General features: G+C 40.1%; 1 pseudogene; it reads right to left on the bottom strand.

The window, feature by feature from the left end:
• Window positions 1-15,073: 15,073 nt before the first annotated feature.
• LOC102138218 (large ribosomal subunit protein uL6-like) lies at window positions 15,074-15,942 on the bottom strand (annotated as a pseudogene).
• Window positions 15,943-16,760: the final 818 nt, after the last annotated feature.

Genomic DNA, 16,760 nt, shown 5'->3' with positions numbered 1-16,760 from the left:
GGGTTAGAACGTGAACATCTTTGGGTAATCATTATTTTCCCTACCAGAGTGCCATTTCCCTACTAGAAAAATCTATAGCCTATCCCTGTTTTCTGAGATACTTTCTCCCCAAACTCCTTTACATTACTAGAACCCTGTGACCAAAGAAAAATAAAAATCAGCTTTGGAAAATAAAAATAAAATAACATCCCCAATCTTAAAGAAAGACAGTTCTCTTTAAAAAGCTCCTAGCCACTTGGTCAAGCTTCTAAGCTAATTCCATGTAAAGGTGAATACAACAATTATAATAATCTCAAGATTCCAAGAAGACCGTAGAGTTGAGCTATTTTGGGGGGCTTTCATTATTTTTTCTTTCTGTATATGGATTAGAACTCAATGGGGTCTTGCTTTAAGAATATGAATCCGTAATCTTTATTTCCTCAATTCTGCTCGGTCAACATTTCTAGGCATTCAGCTACCATTTTGTTCTAGATCCTTGTCAATGTCCAACTCTGTTCTTAACAGTCCCCCAAAATGCTGATGCTGAATTTGAAGGTCACTATAACAAATTCTCTTTGGGGGCTGTGTTTATTGCATTATTTGAGCATCTACATGGTTACCATTGCTTTTTTGGAGGGTGAAAGTAGGTACCAAAAACTACCAAACACTCCACCAGGGTTCAATGAACTTAAAATGCATTTGGCCCCATCTAAGTGATTTGGAAACTAGAAGAACAAAATTCAAGCAAATTGAGTGAACATCTATGGAGCATGTACTCTGTACCACGCTGGCATAAAACACTACCATATAAAGATAAATATGCAAACACTTCGACTTAGTACCTACGAAGGATTTGCCATAATCTACGTTTTTATAAGTATTTCCATAATAGCAAGACTTCAATTTGTTCCCACCTCTAAAAAAAATTACATCTCTACCTATATGTGACATTGTACAAAGAAAATCAAAGTTATTTCTTTATAACTGAGCGGTATTTTTTCATTTGTGTTTTTGAGTGTCAAATGACACAACGAAAAGCACATTGGCTCTCCAGTACACAGGCCTCAGTATGAACCCCCTGCCTAAGAAATAGGAACCTTGGACAAATTGCTTACTATCTCCTCGGTTTAGTTTCCTCATTTATAAAATGGGATTAATAAGGGTCCCACCAAACCACTTTACTAAGAACCAGAAAAAAAGATGAGGGCTTTACACAGGTGCAGTGGATGGGTGTGTGGCTGATGAATGGCGGCCATGATCATCACCCTCCTCCAGCGACCTGGTTACCAAACATGCTGCTCCCAGTTGGAAGTACCAAGTTTCAGGCGGGATGCATGCTTAGCCTTTATAGCTCCTTCACCTCCCTCATGGGTTTGGAAAGAGCTTAATATGAGGACCAATTAAGTTGATAACACTCTTCAGTTCCTATTTGGAATGATTTTTTCAATGCCTTTAAATGTAACTCACTTGTCATATAATTGGATGTTATAAAAGTCTCCATTTAAAAAAAATTTACCCAGTTGAGTATCTTCTGCAAGATGCTGACTCTATAGTTTTTAAAACCTATTACTATTCCAGCCATTTTTCGCTTTGGATATAATCCCTCATTTTCATAGAGCACATAAGGCTGGCCATCCAGCCAATTGTGAGCTTTTAAAACTCTCCATTCATATAGCTCCCATTTGGAATCATATTTCTGAGAGGAAGAAATGATATCAATGTTTTTTATCTATCCTATGCTTCTAGAAAATTTGAACACTGACATCTTTGTTTTATGTGATTTTGAGTTGGTGGGCAATTGAGAGGTTGGGACATGGTATCAGGGAGGACTGAATATGAATCCCAGCTCTGTCACTTACTTGCTTTCGCAGGAGACTTAAGTTGTTGTGCCTCAGTTTATCCATCTGCAAAATGGGATTATAATAGAACCTCCCTAATAAAGGTGTTGTGATATTTGACAGAATGCTTAGTATACTGCCTGTTGTGTATATTATTGCCATCATTAATATTAGCAATATTATTATCATACTACTGTACTTCACTGATTTATGGTTGGAATAAATTTAGCTGTTATACATAAAGTGCTTAGTGTAAAGTCTGGCAAAAAGTATGTTCTTAGTAAACGGCAAATACTATTCATTATCATTCATATTTAAGGGTTTCATAAACATTAACTCATTTAATAATTATAATAATTCTATGTGTTGATTCTATGACTCCATTTTACATATGGATAAACTGAAGCAGTAAAGGACAGGAAAAAATATATAAGGGCTTTTATACAGGTGCAGTGGGTAGATGGGTGACTGATTAGTGGGTGGGTGATGAGTGGCTGGCTGATGAGTGCTGATCATAATCATCACCCTCTCCCAGTGCCCAGGTTACCAGATGTGCTGCTCCCAAGCGTAAGTATTAAGTTTCAGACAGGTTGCACATTTATCCTTTATGGCTCTTTCACCTCCCTCATGGCTTTGGAAAGAGCTTAAGGGCTAAATATCTTGCACAAATCACATAGGTATTAAGTGGCAAAGCTGGGGTTTGAACCCAAGAGCCATTTTATATCATTTGGCTATAAGATTCTGTTCCTGGACCAAACTGATGGTTGGGTTGCTATTTCCTGTGGCCCAGTAACGAGATGCAGATGAACTGGGGAGGAAGAAAGTTTTTATTTCTGTAACCGGTTACAGGGAGAAGGCCTGGAAATTATCGCCAGACCAACTCAAGATTAAAGTTTTCCAGAGCTTATATACCTTCTAAGCTATACGTCTACATGTAAGTGTGCATTTAGCTAAAGACGTAAGTGGTTAACTTCTTTTAATCTATAACTAAGGTCTGAGTCCTGAAGACCTTCCTCTGGAGCCTCAGTAAATTGACTTACTCTAAATGGGTCCAGGTGCTGGGGTGATTATCCTTATCTTGTCTCCCGCTAAATCACAGAGGTTTGGGGAGTTCCTTTAGACCCCCAATAAACTTGTTTGTGGAGGCCTGGGGAGTTTCTTCAGACTCACAATAAAACTTGTTTAATCCTAAATGGTTTCTGTTAAGAATTCCTTTGTTATTTTGTCATGCTTTAAGGCCCAGGAAAGGCCTAGACAAAACTCTTGGTGGGCTTTTGTTACATTCCAGCCTTTGTATAAGGGCCCTGGTTTTCAATATTGAACTTAACCGCTCAGTCAGTTCTGAAACCGTTGTTATGGAGGCCTGCTTTAGTGAGACCTGGCCTGCCACAATCTACTCCATTGAACATCTATCACAAAAGTGGCACTGGTGTGTCACTCAAGTCATGCCCTTGCTGAAAGACCAGTTACATTATCTAGAGCAAGGCCAGATAAATCAGACTGCAAAAATATTGCTGGACTTTGTAGGGTGGTTCTCCTTCTAAAGTAGCATACCACCCACCCGGATGCCTGAGAGAAGGTAGGAAGTCACATTTTTTTTATTAAATGGCTAAGTGGGAACAGCGAAAAATTAAGCATGGTTGGAAATGAATGAGACACCCACTGATTCTAGAAGAGCTGTTCTTTAGTAAGAATGACTAAACATTTTCATTGTTCTGATGGTGATTAAAACAACTTAGCAACAGCAGTATCACCCCCTTAAGAAGAAAGAAGGCCTTAACAGGGAGGATGTGGCTGAGAAACACAGCTTCTCATAGGAAGCTGAAGTGTGAGATTACCTTATAATGCTGACCTTATAATAAGATGCTCTAGTTCAGGTGTGAGGCCAAGGTAATTCAGAGGGTCCTTGGAAATAAGCAGGCTGGATTCAGTGCATAACTGAGGTACTGCTTCTCCTAAATAACATGCTCAATGCAACCTGCTTGGTGTAGATTGCATTTTACAGGCAGTAGTGCAGGGGTAATGATGTGATGGATTTGACAATATTCTTACTATACAATGTATTGAGCATTTACTAAGCACTTCATTCTTTCCATACACATTTTCACTGGAATGGTGTGAATTCTTACATCAGCCACCTAAAGTTAGTAGTGCTGTTTCACCATTTTACAAATGAGGAAACTGAGGCACACAAGCTTGAAATGACATGCCCTGTGTCTTACAGCTAGAGTATAGTAGAGTTAGGGGTCAAACCCAGGTTTGCCCACCTCTATCACCTGCTGATCTAATCACTCAGTCTCATGGGCAGCCAAGAATGGGAGAAAGAACCAGACCAGAAGTATTTTAACCAGTCAGGAGACCTACAGGAAGGCACTTGGTTTTCTCGTCTCATCAAAAACCTGGTTTTAGGGGTTGAGAAAGCAAGGGTCCCTCTTTTCCCGGGAACACAGCTTTTCTGCTAGGTTGTTTTCAGTATCTTATTGATTCTGATTGGTCAGGTGCTCTTCTGTGACCCAAGGCCTGGGGAGGAATGGCTTAAGTCAATCAGAAACTCTGGAAATAAAGATGTGAGGTTAAAATACATGGCTAAGAAGGGCTGAGGGATGAATTCCACAAAGAGAAATCAGAAACCTGATACTGGGTGGGATTAAATAGATATCGGAGAGAGAAACAACATAGTCTCCCAATTTTGTAACATGATGATGAGATGCTTTGTTACAGCCAGTGCTGTGGCCAGAGCTGGCTTTTGCCTGAACAGTTATTTCAGGAGAGGAATTCTTCCAGGAGACATGTCTGACTCCTCTCAGAATCCTAGCTGTGCTCCAGTGGGGTTCTGCTCCATTTTTCTCACTTATTAAGTGAATATCATATGCTCAAGGTACATTTTCTCTCTTCCTGCTTGCATGGCTACAGAGCACTATGAAAAATAGAGACTTAAAAAAAAACCTGGCAGTGCAACCAATCTTTATGCAAAAAAAAAAATCTCAGAGTCTTAAAGCAGTAGCCATAGCCCTAACGGAGGCTGGGTATAAAGGGAACTCATTGCTGAATTCCAGGTAATTATTTAGGCAACAGGCATCCTTACCATGCAGCACAGGAGTGTCCACAAATCTCCAATTCACTGTCACAGCAAGGAGAAAAAATACTTCCCTGTAGGAAGCGCCTTGGGTAAAAGGAAGGATAGCAGTTTGCTTTGTATATATACATTGCACCTGAGGTCAGCCCCTCGGGGAGGAGGCCCTGGTGGGAACAGCTCAAGCCAGCAAGGGCTGATTGTTGCTCCATTTAGAGAGCACCTGAGTTAAACAGGTGAAAAGCCTTTACTGTAAAAGGCCTCAGGGTCAGGAAACAAATAGCTGAGATATATCACTATGTGTGGGTGAAATGGGAGCAAATGAAATGAAGGTGATGTGAGAGTGGGATACACACACACACACACACACACACACACACACACACACACACACACACACACACACACACACACGCTCTGGTGCTGGGTGCTTGAAGATTTGCCAGCCAGGCCTGGTGCCTTCTAACAGAGGGTCAAAGCACTTCTGCCCCCTAACTTGCCCAGTGTCCCAGTCTCTTGGGCTGACCCTGGCTGATGCTGGGAATTCTTGTTACATACCTGATCCCCCAGCACCTAACATGCTGCTGGATACAAACAAAAACTCAAAATAAAAAAGTACTTGGAATGTTTGGCCATTTGGGCTGGACTTGTGTTTCTGGTTAATATTCTTGTGGGCTTGTCATACATTTTGATATGTAAAGCACTCATCAGTCTGGCGGCTGCTGGTGTCATTGACCGACAGAACTTAGGAAGCGTTCTTGGGGCTTTAGTGTGATTAGTAGGAGGAACAACCTCAGGGGAGGGGAAGGAAGGCATTCTCTCAGTAGGAACCACGGTGTGTCACAATTACTCATTTGCATATCAAAGACATAACCTCATATTAGACCACAAACTGGTGAAATCATGTTAGGAAGATAAAGATAACAATAGCAACACTTATCTGGGATTTTTTTTTTTTTTTTTTTTGTGAGTGCTCACCATATGCCAAGCACATTTAAGGGCACTTAACACATTTTAGCACTTGCTCATCTAACAAATAGTATGACTTTCCCTGTTTCCCAGATGAAGAAATTAAGGCAAAGAATTTAGGTTACTTGTTGAAAGTTACACAGCTAGTAAGTGGCATATGCTGCTTTCAGTCTTCAGAGTGGTGGTTCTCAGACTTTGGCAAGCAATAAATTCCCTGGAGAGTTTGTTAAGAAGCACAAGGCTGGGCCCCAACCCCAGCGTCTCTAATCAGGTAGGTCTGGGATGGGCCCTAAGAATTTGTAGTTCCAAGTTCCCAGGTGATGCTGATGTTGATGGTCCAAGGGCCACACTTAGAGAACCAAACTCAGATAGGCTCTAGAGTTTACACCCAACAGATTTTGAGTGCAAAGAATATTCATGGAGAAATTGTGGCACATGTCACTTTGAACTTACACGTTACATTCTTGTCATAGGATCCAATTTTTGTGCCCAGATGTGGGACATTTTCTCTCTCACCTCCAAAACCATGAGCATCTGAATGGTACATGATGAGCATTTTGTGTAGATTTCCCACAGCTGCTGGTGTGGAGGTTGACTTTTCTTCTCCTTATTCCTTCTCAGAGTAATTTGTTACCATGGCTTAAGGAGCCCTATATCTGGTAGCCATCATTTAGTGATTGGCTAAATAAAATACATACATTGAAACAAAGTACCTACAAAGTTTTGGGGAAAAATGGTGGTCCTCATAAAATTTATTTTCCCCTTTTTATGGCTGGCCAGTTAGAAAAATTATTTCCCAGCTATCTATGCAGCTAGGATGTTGTATGAGTCCATTCTCATGCTGCTAATAAAGACATACCTGAGACTGGGTAATTTATAAAGGAAAGAGGTTTAATGGGTTCACAGTTCCACATGGCTGGGGAGGCAAATCGTAGTGGAAAATGAATGAAGAACAAAGTCACCTCTTACATGGCAGCAGGCAAGAGAGCATGTACAGGAGAACTCCCCTTTATAAAACCATCAGATTTCATGAGAATCATTCAATACCACAAGAACAGTATGGGAGAAACTGCCCTTATGATCCCATTATCTAATACCTTGCCCTGCCCTTGACATATGGGGATTATTACAATTCCAGGTGAGATTTGGGTGGGGACACAGCCAAACCATATCAGGTGGTGATATGATTAATGTTTCCCTAAATGAAATGGATGCATTTTTCATTTTACTTTCTTCATAAGAAAATTTCTTGCCTTGAATTTCCTTGTTTTTTCCTTTCTGTGAGCTGGAATACAGACAGGATAGCAACCCAGCTTTGATCTTACAGATGATGACAATACCTTAGGGATAGTGAACAACAAGATGGGAGAAAACTCGGTCCCTGAAAGACTGTATGGAGCAGAGCTTCCCTGCCATCCTGAACCTCACATCTCTAAACTATTTTATGGGAAAGAAACAATCTTATTTAAATCAGTAAATTTTCAGATTGTTCTTTGCTACAGCATCTTAGCCTTGGCAATAAATAATACAGATAACATATGATGGTATACATATATTGGTTATCTAAAATTACACCCCCAAACTTAGTAGCTTACAGCAACTAACATTTACTATCTCTTTTGCTGGTCAGGAATTGGGAGCACATTAGCTGACTGGATCTTGATTGAGGTCTCTCCTAATGCTGTAGATAAGATGTTGGTTGGGGCTGCAGTAGTCTGAAAACCTTATTGGAGCTGGAAGATGAATTTCCAAAATGACTCCCTCACATAGTCATTGATAGGAGGCCCCAGTTCCTTGCCTTTCCATAGAGCTACTTAAGTGTCCTTAAAACATGGCAGTTGATCTTGTGAGTGATCTGAGGAAGAGGAAGGAGGAAGCCACAGTGCCTTTTGTGACTTCACCTTGGCAATCACACTGTCACTCCTACTGTATTCTATTGGTGTGCTGAGCAGCCCTATTAATGTGCGAGGGGACTGCATAGGTGCATGAATACCAGGAAGAAGTCAGCCAGATGGCTGGGGGCCATCTTGGAAGATTGCCACCACATGGTATGAAACTAGTTCCAAGGTGAACTCTTAGCTAGGTCGGGAATGGCAGGCACAGGATGTTTAGATTGTTCAGGTTTTATGGATATGTATACATACTTATGCACACATACACATGTATATGCTGAGTGTCTTTCTGAAAGGACACTTACCAAACTGATAGCAGAGAAGGTGAGTTAGGGTACTAGGGTGTGAAGAGTAATGCCTTTTACGATATATCCTTTTGTAGAGTTTGATATGTATACTTGTTTTTAGCTAATGTTTAGTCAAAACATGATTTTTTTTTCCTTTCCAACTTTTAGGTTCAAGGGGTTACATATGCAGATTTGTTACATGGGTAAATTGCATGTCACTGGGGTTTGGTGTCATCAGTACCTGGATGGCAAAGGTAGTTTTCCAATCCTTACTCCACTTTCACCCTCCACCCTCAAATAGGCCCCTGTGTCTACGATCCCTTTTCTGGGTTCATGTATACTCAAAAAACATTACTTTTGTTAAAAAGCCAAACAAAATTAAAAACTAAAACCAAAACAAAATGACAAAAGAAACTGAAACAATTGTTATACAAACTTGAGTCCAACATACAACCTATCCAAAAAAAGCAAGCTTGCATTAGAATTTGATATTGCTTTTGCTTCTTAGACTGATAACCGACTATGAGTTAAACAGTGTTTTTTTTTCCTTTGTAAAAAGAAATTTTCCAAAGCAACAGTTTTTATGAATAGTTAATACCTTTTCTGGGATGCACAAAAATTTGGAGGTTTAAGTGGGAAGCTCAGGAAAGTACACAGTGTCATCAATAGCAAATGTATTCAGTAGGCAGAAATAACAAAGAAACATAATGAACTCCATTTTTCTCTTTCAGAAGAACAACTTCTTTTATGTAACCAAAGGCATTTAAAATACTAATTGATATGGCTTGTCTCTTGAAACAAAGCAGTCAATGACCACAGAATTGCAAAGTTGTTTGCAAACAATGAACAAATCCTGTTCCCTGAAATGTTTTACTGAATATCTAGACTGTGTTCTTCAAAAGGCAATGGGAGAATTTTTATGTTAGCTAGAACAATTATTTAACAGAAGTAATAACACTTCTTTGCTCAGGACCCAAAGATTGGAGCAGTGAATGGGGTTTATGTAGATAACTATCGATAAAATGGGAGGTGGCAAACTGTTTCTCTATTTTTGACCATTCACAGCTGGTCATCCACATTAGTGCATCTCAGATGATGCATGGTGACCAAAGTTTTAAAACTTTCCAATCTATGGTATGACCCGTATGCAACCCATGCCACATGTGACTCATCGGATGAGTAAGACGACATTCGAACTAGTCTTTTCCTTTTAAACAAGGTGAGTCAATGGAATACATGCTTGGATATTATGGCAATTTCAAATTGCAATGGAAGTTTCTAAAAACTTTCTTTCCATTTTTATGCTTATCCCATCCCAGACCTATTCACATATTTCACAAAAGGCATTAGTCACCAGGTCAGACAAATAATACTACAGTAGATTATAGTTAATGGGGAGGAAGTGATTTGGGACAAATAAAGTATGATTGGAGGTGTTTGTTTTCTTTTCTTTTTTTTTTTTATTTGTGTGTGTGTGTGTGTTTTTTTTCTTGAGATGAAGTCTTGCTCTGCTGCCCAGGCTGGAGTGCAGTGGTGTGATCCCAGGTAACTACAACCTCTGCCTCCCAGGTTCAAGTGATTCTCCTGTCTCAGCCTCCTGAGTAGCTGGAGCTGTAGGCACCTGCCACCATGCCTGGCTACTTTTTCTGCTTTTAGTAGAGATGGGGTTTCACCATGTTGGCCAGGCTGGTCTCAAACTCCTGACCTTAAGTGATCTGCCTGCCTCAGCTTCCCAAAGTTCTGGGATTACAGGAGTGAGCCACCACACCTGGCCCAGTGTTTGTTTCATATGTATTGTTGTGGGTTGAATTGTGTCCCCAAAAAAGATATATAACAATCCTAATCCTTGGTACCTGTGAATACGACTGTATTAGTCCATTGTCAAATTGCTATAAATACCTGAGACCAGGTAATTTATAAAGAAAAAAGGTTTGCTTGGCCCACGGTTCTGCAGGCTGTACAGGAAGCATGGCAGCATTTGCTCAGCTTCTGGAGAGTCTGCAGGAAACATACAATCATGGCAGAAGGTGAAGGAGGAGACAGCCCTTCATATGGCCAGAGCAGGAGGAAGAGAGAGGCGGTAAGTACTACACACTTTTAAACAACCAGATCTTGTGCTAACTCACTCATATTACAGTACTAAGGGAGGCTGGTGCTAAACCATTCATGAGAACTCTGCCCCCATGACCCAATCACCTCCTACCATGCCCACCTCCAACACTGAGATCACAAGTAAACATGAGATTTGGGTGGGGACACAGATCCAAACCATATCAACCTTATTTGGAAATACGGTCTTTGTAGATGTAAGCAGGTTGAAATGAGATCATACAGGATTAGGGCAGGTCCTAAATCCAACAACTGGTATCTCTATAAGGTGAGAAAGAATTGAAGACCAAAGGAGACACGGGGAAGAAGGCCATTTGAAGATGGAGGCAGAGATTGGAGTGATGCAAATTTGCAGCTGCAAATCAAAGGAACACCAAAGATTGCTGGCAACTACAACAGGATAGGAAGAGGCAAGAAGGATCCTCCACTTCTAGAGCCTTCAGAGAGAGATAGCCCTGCCATTAGCTATTTTGTTTTAATGATGGGGTCTTGCTCTATTGCCCAGGCTGGAGTGTAGTGGCATGATTACAACTCATTGCAGTCTCATCCTCCTGGGCTCAGATGATCTTCCTGCCTCCCCTGAGTAGCTGGGACCACAGGCAGATGCCACCACATCTGGCTAATCTTTGTATTTTTTGTAGAGATAGGATTTCTCCATGTACCCCAGGCTAGTCTTGAACTCCTCAGCTCAAGTGATCTGCATGCCTTGGCTTCCCAAAGTGCTGGGATGACAGGTGTGAGCCGCTGCACCTGGCCAACACCTTGATTTTAAACTTCCAGCTTCCAGAACTATAAGAGGCTAGATTTTCATTGTTTTGACAGTTTGTGGTTTTTTTTTTTTTTTTTTTTTTAATAGTAGCCCTAGGAAACTATACCAGCAGTGGTGTATTAGTCCATTTTCACATTGCTGTAAAGAACTGCCCGAGACTAGGTGATTTGTAAAGAAAGGAGATTTAATTGACTCACAGTTCCACATGGTTGGGGAGACCTCAGGAAACTTCCAATCATGGCAGAAGGGGAAGCAGGCACATCTTACATGGTGGTAGGTTAGAGAGAGTGGAGTGTGAAGGAGGAACCATCAAACACTTACAAATCAGACTTCGTGAGAACTCACTATCACGAGAACAGCATGGGGGATACCACCCTCATTATCCAATCACCTCCTACCACGCCTCTCCCTCGACATGTGGAGATTATGGGGATTACAATTCAAGATGAGATTTGGGTGGGGACACAGAGCCAAACCATATCAAGTGGATACTGTGGAACAACTATATTAAGAATTAATATGTACTAGGTAATAAATGGTTTTTTATGGCTGCATAAGTTTAACTTGAATAAAGTTAAGTATTTTATCTCTATAAAAACTTCTAAGGGCTTTTGACCTAAGATTAGCAGCTATAGCTGACTAAACACTTCCCTTCTTTCCAGAAAGTATGTTGAAGACATTAGGCACATTAATGCAGTTGATTATCACAACAACTCTATGAAGCTAGAGAATATTACTCTCCTCATTTTAGAGATAATAAAACTGAGGCACAGAATGGTGAAATACTTGCACAATGGGCAGATAAAAGTGGAGCCAAGATTCAAAGCTAGACAGTTGAGTCCAGAGCCTGGGCTGTCCTGTTATATAAGGAGCCCTGGGGATCTTTAAGGTTTCCCATCATGATGGTGAATCTATGTTTCGTGTGTGCAGAGAATTCATGGGATGAATGTTCAATGGAAGATGACTGCTGATCTGTCACTGGCCACACATTCTACTGCTTAGAGTATAATTTCAGGATTCAAGCAGTTTAGGATTCCTGGAAACATTAACTGAAACAATTATTAGTGTCCTCCAGTGGTGGCAGACATATTCAAAGAGCTGAACAAATTATTTTTCTAACTAAATAGTCTCACTTGGAATCACCTTTTATTTTTTCCCTGCAGGACTCGGGATTTGGACAGGAAGGCACACATTGGTTAGTGACAAATACCGTCTGACAAAAGCAGAAGAAGAAAAACCCACACCAGCAACTGGAAAAAGGAGCTAAATCAATGGGCTGTGAGAATTGAAGGAAAGCTGATTCGGGTGTGAAGAAATGGTGTGGTTGTGAGGCATGCCACGTTGCTGAAATGATGAGCTTGTTTAAACAAATGGACAACCCAGAAGAAATCAGGGAGACCTAGACACAGAACAAGTGGGATGCAACTATTGGCAAAGGGAAGGAAAGTGGGAAATACCCAATCGCAAGCATTTAAAAATCCACACATTCAGAGAATGGAGTGGGTGGATGACTGCAGAGGAGTAAACGATGGTGCTTTTGGTGTTAGAAGGTCAAGATCTGTTTTCCCACTCTCAGAAGATGACTTGCTTCTTATTTGATCAAAAATAGTGGAGCCGTCAGAAAACAATTCCCTCCGATTTTCACCACCAAATCAACCACCCACCCGCATCTGTGCCCATTGATTTTCCTTCCCACCTGGCACATGGAATAAATGGCCCCTTCTCATATCTGCCCCTCCACCTATGCTGTGGAGGGTGTTCCCTCTCACCCTCCCTAGGACTTTCCTTCTGTAATCTTCCACTTTTCTTTTTTGTGTCATTGTTTTTTCAGTCTTTACAGGATCATAAAAATCAGTTTATAATCATTCTAAAATTATTTCCTTCTCTGAAATGTTTTCCCTCAAAGCTACAGTCTTCAAGCTACAACCCTATATTTCACTCCCCTCCTCCTTTATAGCAAAACTGAAGAATTCCTCGTATTCTATTTTTCCACTTCTTTACTTCCCGTCTATCTGGAAAGCACTCTAATCAGGCTTTTATCCAGACCATTCCACCGAGTTATTCTCTGTGTCTTTGTCATCATTAGAACGACTTTGGGTCACCTAACACTTTTCTAGAACATACCATCTCCAGAGCATTGTGTCTTTAGTTTAACATGCAGTCCTTTGGGAATCCAAGTATTTTGCTTGTTTTGGATATTTTATCCTACAAGCTACAGTATTTATTATGTAACATTAGGACATTCCCCCCGCTACCCAAATCTGCAATGATTACATTTATGATTTCTCCAATGCCACTGCCTACTTTGTTTTATTTCAAAGAGATTTTTAAAAGACCTGTTTATAACACTGAACTTTTGTAATTGTGAGGGTCATCTCTTCAGAAATAAATACTCAATCTGTGTATAAAGAAAAGCAAAAAATAAATGTAAGAAATCAATTATGTTTAGGAGCCTCTCTCTAGAAGTATCTTAAACTAGAATTGACTGAGTATCCTTCAGGTGAGGTCTTCCCTAAATTACATTTGGTTTTTCACAATAATGTAATTGAAAAACTTTGTAAAGACTTGTATGTAAGATGATTCCCTATTTTCTGAATGGTGAGCTTTGGAGAAAACACCTTACCTCATATTCAGGTACATATGTTGTTTAAGGCTACATAAAAACCAGATTGATTGATCTGTCACAGTGGTTGAAGTAAACCTTACCCTGTATACTGACAACAATTTCTCATAGGCCCAAACAACTAAACCACTTTTCTGCAAAGCAACACATCTTGATAAAATCCTGCATTCCCTGTCTCATCTCGTTCATTTTCTATATAAAGCACCTCTTGAACACACAAGTACCCCACAGAAAAACTGTCAGACCTTTAATTCCAGGTATGAACTTTAGTATTCCATAACTCATGGCCTCATGAAACCCATTTCATATTTATAACCTATTTTTAGAAAATTTTGGCCTGCCCCCTCTTTCTGAGGTTGGTTTCCTCATCCACGACATTCAGGTTGTTGTCTCAAATCAGAAATAATAATGAGATTGCCTGGGGGTACGTTTCCTTTAGCACAGGTCTCTGAAGCCCACACATAGTATGTTCTCATTCCAATGGAATTTTTGGATACTTCTGCCGTCTCATTCTGCTACCCCAAAATTTTTCAAGAGTTCAGAAATGGATGAATATAGATTTGAGAAGTGAACATGTAGAGTAGACATGTTCCTGATTAGTAATTTTCATTTTTAAGAAGTTCAACAAATGAAAACCTTTTAGGTGATTTATAAATCTTTCTGTCACTAAAGATAAGATTTTTAAAAAAATGTTTAATTCCTGCTCTTTTTCCAACATCACTCTGCCTTCCATTACTAAAAACTTAAAAAGTACTACCACAAAGAAGAATAAGTAATAAGGTCTACCTATATTCCATGATTTATAGAGTTGGCCCAAGGTCATGTACACAACCATGTGGCATGCCTTCAGTTCACCAATACGTAGCCTTCTTTCTATGCAACTGGCCTCCTACTTAAATTCTCCCCAAAACATCTTTTGGCTTAAAACATTTAAAACCATAGCCATTACTGCAAAACAACAATAGCAACACAAAGAATATCAGCTATTATTTATTGGATATATATTAACTTTTAGGATATATTTAAGTGATCTACCCAAATTATCTCCTTGCAAGTTAGACACTATAATTAACTCAATTTTTCAGATAAAAAAACTGAGGCTTAAAGAAGCTAAGAACTTCCTAGACAAAGCTATTTAAGTTGAGGGCTTGATGAAAATCCATGCTCTTCTCCTCTTTGTATATTACCCCATTCTCAGAGCTAAAATGTACCCAGTAGATTCTCTGATCCAACTGCCTCATTTTCAGGATACACAATGGATGCCAAGAGAGGTAGAGTGACTCATTTGAGGTTACACAATAGCTGACTCAAGATCATAGCCTGGATCCTTCTCATTTAAGTCTAATGGTCCAGGTGCAATATGATACTGCATCCAACATAATTAGGATCCTGGAAGACAAGGGACTCATACTGGCTTTCCCTGCCCCCAACTCCCAAGATAAATAGAGGCCTTTTATTGCATCATTAAAATATTGCAAATAGGTCTTAGGAATTATCTGCTATCTTGTTTCTGTAGCTGGACGACTCTTAGATCTTATTCACCAGCCTGCAAAACTGTTCTGTTTTCAGTGACATAGATATCATCCCCAAATTTTCTGATATCCTTTTTAACTATTGTGATTTGTTCAATCAAAGCAGTTGAATTTGAAACAAGATAAATGTTTCCTTCAATGATTAACTCACCTGGCCGGGTGCGGTGGCTCATGCCTGTAATCCCAGCACTTTGGAAGGCTGAGGCAGATGGATCACGAGGTCAGGAGATCGAGACCATCCTGGTAACATGGTGAAACCCCGTCTCTACTAAAAATACAAAAAATTGGCCTGGCGTGGTGGTAGGCACCTGTAGTCCCAGCTACTTGGGAGACTGAGGCAGGAGAATGGCGTGAAGCCGGGAGGTGGAGCTTGCAGTGAGCTGAGATCGCACCACTGCACTCCAGCCTGGTCGACAGAGCAAGACTCCATCTCAAAAAAAAAGGATTAACTCTGAGCTTGAGGTACTGAACAAGAAACACTTGGCCTCATCCAGACCCTGCAGATGTATTTTTCACCCAAGAAATTTTGGATTTCAACAAGAGACCCATTCTCCTGGATAACAACATTGATGGGGGAGTGAGTATACACAGACGTCATCTTTTAACGAATGTCCAGTAGAACACCCTTGATCATGTTTTGTACCTGACTACAAATAGTGCAAATGGTAGCCAGTTCCTTTCTATTTCCCCACTATTTGCCAACCTGGAGCTTATTCTTTTGCTTTCTGAGGAGATGGAGTTCTACACTGATGTGATTGAAGTCCCTCTGCAGGGTTTCTCTGAAGTCCTTCATAGCAACTGTGCTTCCCTTCAGAGTGATGTCCATGTTTTCTGGAATGTCCGCAGTCAGATTGCTGAGAATGGTTTTCATTCTTGTAATAGATGCAGCAAAGAGACACACTGGCTTTTGACTCAAAGGAAGCTGACTTGAAAATGTAGTAGAATTGTGTACAGGCACACACTTAGGAGAGAGAGTGGTGAATTCTTAGTTCCAGTTACTTTTCAGCTTCTTTTAGTTCATTCCCATCATGCTAAGTTGAAAACCTTCAGCCTATACAAAGTGCTACCATTGATTTAGTGTCTAACCGTGTAGTTGTTTGGATAAGACTCAGGAGGAAATCCTTTTTGTTCATCTCATCTTCCTGAACTTTGCTCTAACTTCACTCATCACATTTACATGGAAAGTGAGACCAATAGACTAAGATATATTTAGAGATATTTTGTATGCTGCATTTTCATGTTAGTTATTCAAAGATAAATAGAACATTTTCTCTTTTCAAGCTTCACTTCTCTATCCAATATCTATCATACATCTATCTAACTATCCATCCATTTATCTATTCTCTAATTAAATTTTTACTTCTATAGTGATCAGCTGAAAAGACATACTTATACACCAAACCAAACAGGATAAAATAACTTTTTATCTCATACAGCTAACAGCTGACCCTCTATACACTCTGATTCCAACTATGCTTTTGTTAGGTTTTTGCCAAAACATTTCGCTGAGCCTGATGTAGAATTTTAGAACCACTTCTGAGGTTGACTGCCAAACCTACAAATTAATAAAATTAACAGGGACAGTGACTCCAAGCAGTGGTGGCACAAGAGAGGCAATTGCACAAAGTATGCCAGAGATTTTGATCAACAAAATTCTTCTAACAGATTGCCTGGCTGGAGTTTCAATCC

The sequence above is a fragment of the Macaca fascicularis genome, chromosome 2 (assembly GCF_037993035.2).
Source record: "Macaca fascicularis isolate 582-1 chromosome 2, T2T-MFA8v1.1".
NCBI lineage: Eukaryota > Metazoa > Chordata > Mammalia > Primates > Cercopithecidae > Macaca > Macaca fascicularis.
Note: the sequence above shows the minus strand (reverse complement) of the source record. Positions and strands in the feature narration are given on the sequence as shown.